The sequence below is a fragment of the Notamacropus eugenii genome, chromosome 7, assembly GCF_028372415.1.
Source record: "Notamacropus eugenii isolate mMacEug1 chromosome 7, mMacEug1.pri_v2, whole genome shotgun sequence".
Taxonomy (NCBI): Eukaryota; Metazoa; Chordata; class Mammalia; order Diprotodontia; family Macropodidae; genus Notamacropus; species Notamacropus eugenii.
In genome coordinates, this window is record NC_092878.1 from 93,369,581 (window position 1) to 93,379,275 (window position 9,695).

Genomic DNA, 9,695 nt, shown 5'->3' on the forward strand with positions numbered 1-9,695 from the left:
TAAAAATAAGAATAGTTCAGTGGCATTTAATATGGAATAAACTGGAAATGAAAAAACAATATAAGATAACTTTAAAGAAAATATGATGAGATCTGCATTAACTTTCCCATATTATCAACTACTAATCAAAAAATATCAGACTAATTTTTGTTTGACAGCATGTCAGTTCTTTAGGATTTTCTGTGCTGATGCCTATTCTGAAAACCTCTTATCTAGGGATAAAGTGATTGGCACTAAGTTAAGCCAGTTAATACCTGGATATACCCAAAACATTATCATCAACATGTACTAGTTTTCATTTTGGGCTCTAGAGTAACAACCAAGTAGATAAAACAAATATGCCCATGAACACTCCCCTATACAAACACATTTTCACAATAAATGTACACAGCAAGAATCAATCAGGTCCTTAAATAATGGACAGAACAGATTCACTATTCTTTATAAATTAACTTGCCCCTCTTCCTGACAACCAGGTGGCCCAGCAGGTAGAGTACTGAGCCTAGAGTCAGGAAGACCTGAGTTCAAATCCAGCCTCAGAGACTTCTTAGCTGTGTGAGCCTGGGCAAGTCATTTAACCTTTTTTTCCTCATGAGCAAAATGAGCTGTAAAAAGAAATGGCAAAATACTTCATTGTCTTTGCCAAGAAAATTTCTAATAGGCTTACAAAGAGTCATATATGACTGAAATGAATGAGCAACAGTCTCTTCCTATTCTCACAGCACGCATTGACACTATATGGTCTGTTTCAAAACACTTAAAGGCTCCAGTTGATTAATAATTCACCAGCATCATTTATACTCTCTTGCCCCCACTACTACTCTAGAATAAGTGCTCAAAAAATTGTGTCCATTGTATGGATCTGTAGTCCAGAACCCTAGTACCATGGAAATTTAAGAGGAATCACATCAGATTGTGTACTATCTACCCTCTCTTTCATATCTATCCCATGTGATGTCCCATTCTCCTTGTTATGCTGACATAGACTCTTAAGTGACATTTAACAAAAGCAAATCCACTTTGATATCCTGTTTATTCATAACCTTGTTTCTCATAGGAAATCATCAACAGTTTCATAATTAGTTTCCATTGATCCTCACATAATCATCATTGACAGTCGGTCAATAAGCATTTATTAAGTTTCTGCTGTGTATTAGGTAATGTAATAAGCACTGGCAACACTAAAAAAGACAAAAGATACTTCCTGAAGTCTAATGAAGGAGATAAAATGCAAACAACTTTGTACAAACAAGATCTATAAAGAATAATATGGGGGAAATGAAGAGAGAAAAAGCAATAGCTTTAAGGGGGATAACAAAAGGAGAGATTTTAGCTTGAAGGAATCTAGAGAAGTCGGGAGGCAGTGATTAGTAAGGAAAGTGCTATAGACATGGGGTATAGATAAATAGCCAGTAAAAATGCTAGCAGTCTGGAGATGGAATATCTAGTGGGATGAAGAGGAAGGACATTAGTGATACTGGCTGGATCACAGAGTATGTTGAAAGAGGAATAAAGCTAGAAAAATGAGAACTGTGGTCTATCTATAACAGACCTGAAAATCATAATTTAATAAGCTAGGACTTTCAGGGTTAGAGTCAAGATGATAGAGTAGAGCAAGTACTCAGCTGAGTGATCCCAACATTCCTCTTCAAAGAATTATAAAATAAGGCCTCAAATTACATTCTGGAGTAGCAGAGCCAAAAAAAAAAAAATTAGAGTGAGACGTTCTTCTAGTGAGCTCAAGACAACATAGGAGGTCAGAAAGAGAGATCTGTGACAAGGGGGTGGGATTGGGAAGGGAGGTTTACTTAGAGCCCACCTGGATGAAACACCCATGGTGAGACTAGGTAGTTGTGACAGAAGCAGCAGCTACTCAGGAGTTCTCAAGCCAGAGACAGTAAGGGGACCTCACAACTAGTAAGAGATTACAGATGACTCCTGTGCTAAAACTGGAAGCAGAACTACATGCTGTTTGGCACCTCTATTGCCTATACCTACTTCTGGGTCAGAGTTCAAGGACAGAAAGAAACATTTTTAGGTGCTCTGAGGCCAACTGTTGGACTAATCTGTTACTTATACACTTTCACATTCTTCTGAGTCACAGTTCAGTGGTGAAGAGGAGCATTTTTGGACAAGAGGGAGTGGAAGTCCTGATGAGCAATCACTTTGAGGGAGTGGAAGCTCTGATGAGCAGTATCACTTTTGGTCAAAAGGGATCAGGGACTCTGAGGAACAGGGGCCTGGAGGAACAGTTTTTAATTGTAATTCCAAGGGACCAGGAGTGCTTCCTTGGTAAGGAAAAGAGAGTAGGGATCATATCTCTCTCCAGATACCTTGGAAATACTGAAAACTTCTAAGTCCCCAGAACTAGCTCTGAAAAACCAGTACAAAGAAGACTAAAATTTGAGACAGGGTCGTACCCCACTCCATGACAAGAATAGAGCTAACATTAACATTAAGTTTCAAATCAAGAAAAAATGGAGAAATGAGCAAGTAAAAAAAAAACAAATAAAAGTAACTGACTATAAAAAGTGATGAGGAATATCAAGGCATAAAATCAGAAGACAATGAAATCAAGAGAGCTAAAAACAAAGCATCAAAGAAAGAGGAAAATTGGAAAGAAGCCAAATGAGAATTTCTGGAAAAGGTTTAAAAGATGTTTTCAAAATAAATGAGTGGTAGACAAAAAAATAGGCAAAGAAATGAAAACAAGGGAAGAAAATTATGAAAACAACCTGGTAAAAGAAGCACAAAAAATCCCAATGAAAACACTCCTTAAAAAGCAGAATTGGCTAAATGGAAAAAGAGGAACAAAAGCTCACTGAATAAAATAACTTCTTAAAAATTAAGATTGGGTAAATGCAAGCTGACAACTCTGTGAGACATCAAGAAACAATAAAATAAAGTCAGAAGAATTAAAAAACATAGAAGAAAATGCAAAATGCCTCATTGGAAAAATAACTGACCTGGAAAATAGATGAAAGAGAGATGATTTAGGAATTATTGGATTACCTGAGAGCCATAGTCAAAGACATTATATTTCAAGAAACTGTTAAGGAAAACTGTACTGATGTTCAAGAATCAGATGGTAAAATAGAAATTGTAAGAATGTATTGAGTACTACCTGAAAGAGATCCCAAAATGAAACTCCCAGGAATATTGAAGTCAAATTCCAGAACTCCTAGGTCAAAGAGAAAATTCTGTAAGCAGTCAGAAAGAAATTATTCAAATGTCATGGAGCTACAGTCAGGATCATATAAGATTTAGTAGCTACCCTGGTGCCATGGAAATTTATGAGGAATCATAGATTGTGTATTGCTTTCCCTGAGAGTTTGGGATATGACGTTTTGGAAGGCAAAAGAGTTGGGACTACAACCAAGCATAACTTAAAAGCAAACCTCAGTGTAAGGAAAATATGATATTTAGTGAAATAGAACACTTCAAGCATTCCTGATGAAAAAACTAGAGCTGAATAAAAATTTCAAGTTTCAAATACAAGACTCAAGAAAGCATAAAAAGGTAAACAGTAAAGAGTAATCATAAAGGATTCAATAAGGGAAAACTGTTTACCTTTCTTTGTGGAAAGATGATACATGCATCTTTCAAGAACTTTATCATCATTAGGGCAGATAGAAGATTTCTACAGAGAAAAAGAGTGTAGAGGTGAGTCAATTATCTTGGGATGATGCAAAAAAAACTGAAAAAGAGAGAAAGAAGGATACCTTGATAGCAGGAAAAAGAGAGAAGAAGAATGGAGGAAATTATCTCACATAAAAGAGGTATGCAAGGAAGAACTTTTATAATGTGGGGGGAAATGGGAGAATGGGGAATACAATGCTTGTAGCTTATTCACATCTAAATTGGTTCAAAGGAGGAAACTATATGCGCAATCTCAATTGGTAATAGAAATTTATCTTACCTAAAAAAGTAAGGGAAGGAAGGAAGGGGATAAGATAAAGCAGGGAGGGTGGATAAAAGAAGGCAGTAGTCAGAAGCAAAACAGATTTGAAGGAACAGATGAGATAAAAACATAGATAGAATAATAAACAGAAGAAAAGAAAATGGAGGAGAATGCACAATTAGTAATCATAACTATGAAAGTAAATGGGATGAACTCACCCATAAAATGGAAAGAGATAACAGAATGGATTAGAAACCAGAATCCAACAATATATTGCTAAAAAAAAATACACTTGAAAGAAAAAGATACACATGAAGCTAAAATATGGGGCTGGAAGAAAATTTATTATGCTTCAGCTAAAGTAAAAACAAATAAACAGCAGGGAAGCAAGAGTGGTCTCAGAGGAAGCAAAAACAAAAATAGACCTAATTAAAAGGAATGAACAAAGAAACTGTATGTTACTAAAAAGAATGATAGACAATGAAGAAATATCAGTATTAAACATAGGTGCACCAAATGGCACAGCGCTCAAAGTTTTAAAGGAAATGTTAAATGAATTATTGGAAAATATTAACAGTAAAACTGTACTAGTGAGGGACCTCAATATTCCTCTCTCAGGGTTAGATAAAACTAACCATAAAATACATAAGAAAGAATACAAGGATATGAATAGGTTTTTAGAAAAGTTAGATATGATAGACCTCTGGAGAAAACTGAATTGGAATAGAAATAAGTATACCTTTTTCTCAGCTGCAAATTGCATCAGCATAAAAATTAATGCTTTAAAGCATAAAAACCTGCAATCAAATGCATAAAAGCAGAAATATTCAGAAAATTTCAGAGTATATTGCAATAAAATTATATTTAATAAAGGGCAATGGAGGCATAGAGTAAAAGTTAAGTGGAAACTAAATAATTAAATCCTAAAGAATGAGTGGGTCAAAGAACAAATCATAGAAACAACCAACAATTTCATCAAACAGAATGACAATAAGGATACAACTTTCCAGAATTTGTGGGATTTGGCCAAATCAACACCTAAGGGAAAAATAAGGTATCTAAATACCATACATCCGTAAGAGAGAGAAAGAACATAAAAATGAATTGGCAGAAAACTAAAAATTAACAACAAAAACTTGGATAGATAAAAAGATGAATCAAATTTAAAATCCTCAATTAAACATGAAAATGGAAATCCTGAAAATCAAAGGAGAGAATAATAAAATTGAAAATAAGAAAACAGTTGACCTAAGAAATGAAACTAGGAGCTGGTTTTAATGAAGAAAATCAACAAAATAGATATGCTACTGCTTCATTTGATTATTTAAAAAGAAAAAAGAAAAACAAATTGATAGTTTCAAAAATAAAAGACATATATACACTACCAAGGAAGATGAAATTAAAATAATGCTAGTAGTTATTTTGCCCAATTATATGCCAGTAAAACCAATAATCTAAATGAAATGGGTGACTATTTATAATATATGTATTTTCCCAGATTAAAAGAAGTGGAATAGGATATATAAATAACCTAGTCTTTGAAAAAGAAATTCAACAAACCATCACTGGGCTGTCTAAGAAAAAATCCCCAGGAATAGATATATTGACAAATGAATTCCCCACAATATTTAAGGAACACAATTCCAGTATCCTACAAACTATTTGAAAAAAACTAGGTAAAGAAGGAATACCACAAAACTAATTTTATGATTCAAATATGGTATTGATACTTAAACCAGAAAGAGTAAAACAAAGAAAACTATAAGAAAACTATCAATTTCTTTAATGAATACCTATGCAATTATTTTAAATGAAATACTAACAAGGAGATTACAGTAATATACAAAGATCATACATTATTATACATTATACTGGTTTAATATTAGGAAAATTATTGATATAATTGCCCATATAAGTAAAAAACAGCAAAAATACACCAATAGCTATAGAAACGTCTTTGTGCAAATAAAATATCCATTCCTGATAAAAACTCTAGAAAGTACAGGAACCAAAAGCACCTATCTTAAAATTACCTGTCTCTGTTATGTGAGCTCTGTTACATTATATTAGCTATAGCAATATAAATACTCATAGTGATAAGACAAAAAAAAAAGAAATTGAAGGAATACAAAGAAGCAACAAGGAAACAAACCTCTCCCTCTTAACAGATGATATGATCATATAAATTGAAAACCCTAAAGAATCAAGTTAAAAAATAGTTGAAAGAAGTAACTTCAGCAAAGTTGCAGGATGGAAAATAAACTCACATGAACCATCAGTATTTATGTACACTACCAACAAAATCCAGTAGAAGGAGATAGAAAGGGAAATTCCATTAAAATTACTGAAGACAATACACTTTACAGTAACAGTGTAGTTATTACAAATAGCATCCATTTGAATGAATACGTACAAAAATATAAATTGCCCAGATTAGCAGAAAAGGAATTAAAATATTTAAATAACTCCATCTCAGAAAAATAAATTGAACAATTTCTCAATGAACTCAATTTCTCAATTCTCTCAATGAACTCCCTAGGAAAAAATCTCAAGGGCCTGATGGATTTACAAGTGAATTCTATCGAACATTTAAAGAATAGTTAATTCCAATACTATATAGACTATTTGGGAAAATTGGTGAAGAATTCCTACTAAATTATTTCTATGATACAAATATGGTGCTGCTACCTAAATAGGGAAGAACCAAAACTGAGAAAGAAAATTATAAACCAAATTCCCTAATGAATATAGGCGCAAAAATTTTAAATAGGGTATTAGCAAAAAAGATTACAGCAACTTATGACAAGAATAAAAGACTTTGATCATGTAAGATTCATACCAGGAATGCTGGGTTGATTCAGTATTAGGAAAACTGTCAGCAAAATTGTTTATATCAACAACAAATCTAACAGAAACCATATGATTATTTCAATAGATGCAGAAAAAGCTTATGACAAAATACAAAACCAATTCCTATTGAAAACACTGAAGAGCATGGGAATAAATGGATCCTTCCTTAAAATAATAAATAGTATCTACCCTCAACTATCAGCAAGTATTCTATGTAATGGGGATAAGCTAGATGCATTTCCAATAGGACTGGGGGTGAAACAAGGATGTCCATTATCACCTCTGTTTTTCAATATAGTACTAGAAATATTAGCTTTAGCAATAAGAGAAAAAAAAAGAAATTGAAGGAATTAGAATAGGCAAAGAAGAAACTAAGTTATCATTCTTTGCAGATGATATGATGATATACTTAGAGAATCCTAGAGAATCAATTAAAAAACTACTTGAAAGAATAAAGAACTTAAGCAAAGTTGCAGGATACAAAATAAATCCACATAAATCATCTGCATTTCTATATATTATTGACAAAGCCCAACAGCAAGAGACAGAAAGAGAAATCCCACTTAAAGCTACTGTAGATACTGTAAAATATTCAGGAGTCTACCAGAGAAAGTAAACTCAGACACTATATGAACACAACTACAAGATATTTTTTTGCACAAATAAAGTCAGATCTAAATAATTGGAAAAACTTCAATTGTTCATGGGTTGGTTGAACTAACATAATAAAAATAACAATTCTACCTAAATTAATTTACTTATTCAGTGTCATACCACTCAAAATACCAAAAATTATTTTATAGAGCTGGAAAAAATAATACAAATATTCATCTGAAATAAAAAAAGGTCCAGAATATCAAAGGAATTAATGAAAAAAAAATGTTAGGGAAGGCGACCTAGCCCATCAAAACCACTTGGTATTGACTAAGAAATACAGGGGATAGATAAGTGGAATAGATTAGGTACACAAGACACAGTAGTCAATGGTTATAGCAAGTCTACTCTTTGACACACCCAGAGACCCAAACTTGGAAAACAATTCATTGTTTGACAAAAGCTGCTGGGAAAACTAGAAAATATGTGGCAGAAACTGGACATAGACCAACACCGGACACTGTATACCAGAATAAAGTCCAAATGGGTACACAGTCTAGATATAATTTGGAACTATGCCCAAAAGGGTATGAAACTTTGCATAACTTTTAATTCAGTAATAGTGCTACTAGTTCTATACCCTAAAGAGACCATAATAAAGGGAAAAAGAAACCATATGTACAAAAATATTCATAGCAACTCTTTTTGTGGTGGCAAACAACTGGAACTTGAGGGGATGTCCATCAATTGGGGAATGACTGAATAACTTGTGATATATGAATATAATGGAATATTATTGTGCTATAAGAAATGGTGAGCAGGCATATTTCAAAAAAATCCTGGAAAAACCTACATGAATTTAATGCTGAACCACGAGAACATTGTACAATGACTAACTTTGTTAAACTTAGCTCTAATGGGCAATGATCTAAGATAATTCCAGAAGACTCATGATGGAAAATGTTATCCACATCCAGAGAAAAGAACTATGGAGTTGGAATGCAGATCAAAGAATACTTTTTTGTGTGGTTTTTTTGGTTTTTTCCTTCTTTTTTTTCCTTTTGCTCTGATTCATCTTTCACAATATGGTTAATATGGAAATATGTTTAATATGATTGTACATGTATAACCTATACCTGATTGCATGCCATTGTGGGGAAGGAACATGGAAGGGGGGAAATTTAGGGTTCAAAATCTTTTAAAAGTAAATGTTAAAAGCTAAAATTAAATTATTTTTTTAAAAGGACCCTATTAAACCTGTTAAAAGCTTAATGAAAGTTGCATACTTCCACAAGTTTCACTTGTCCTTCTCTGAAGAAGTAAAACAAAAGCAAAAATAGGGAATAGTGAAAATACCCAACCAAAAAAATTTTTTTAACACTAAATTTCCTTTTTTATTTTAAAAATGTTTGGAAATATGTACAACTTTGATACAGTTTAAAGGTGCTCATAACACCTATACCTGTAACATATAAACCAGGTAAAATGTCTAGAACACCTGTTCCCAATTTTAAAAGTTAAATGGTACAATTATAGTAGACACTGTATCAATAAAGGTGCTTTAGTGTTTCCCCAACTCTATGATATTTAAGACAAATAATATAGTTTTATTCATCATCTTCCTCATCTTCGTCATCTTCTTCTTCCTCTTCCTCCTCTTCCTCCTCTACCTTTTTCCGAAAGCTTTAGCTGTTCCCTTTGCACTACCAAACTTTCCTTTGGACTTATAATCAGCAACATCCTTTTCATACTTTTCCTTCAGTTTTGCTGCCTTATTGTTATATGGCTGCTTTTCACTATCACTCAGATTACTCCACATCTCACCAAGATTTTTTGCTACATCCACAATGGATATTCCAGGGTTTGTAGATTTTTATCTTGGAGCGAAATTCTGAACAGAATAGGAAGAAGCCAGACAGGGGCCGTTTGGGAGCATTAGGATCCTTTTTTTTTTCCCCCTCCTTTAGCTGGTCCATAATCCTTCATCTCTCTGTCGTACAGCCACTTATCAGCCTTTGCCATTTCATCAAACTTGGATTTTTCCTTTCCAGACATCTTTCTGAACACTTCTTTGAAAATTCTGCAAAATTGACAAGAACTTCTGAATTTTTTTCTTGTGTTCCTCACGGCATGTTTGTACAAAGAAGGCATAAGCAAACATTTTGCCTTTTGGTTTCTTTGGGTCACCTTTAGCCAGCTCTAGTGTGTAACTGTATTGTTAGCTAGTCTATATAATACCCCTAACCAAAAATTAATAGGGATTAAGTCAATGATCTGGAATAGCTGCTTCTTTCTGTACCAGTGGAGCATTAATAGACATTCACAATTGGAGCTAATAATTGAAACTGGA

At 33.3% G+C, this 9,695-nt stretch overlaps 1 pseudogene; it reads right to left on the minus strand.

The window, feature by feature from the left end:
* Positions 1 to 8,895: 8,895 nt before the first annotated feature.
* Positions 8,896 to 9,400, minus strand: LOC140513543 (high mobility group protein B3 pseudogene; annotated as a pseudogene).
* Positions 9,401 to 9,695: the final 295 nt, after the last annotated feature.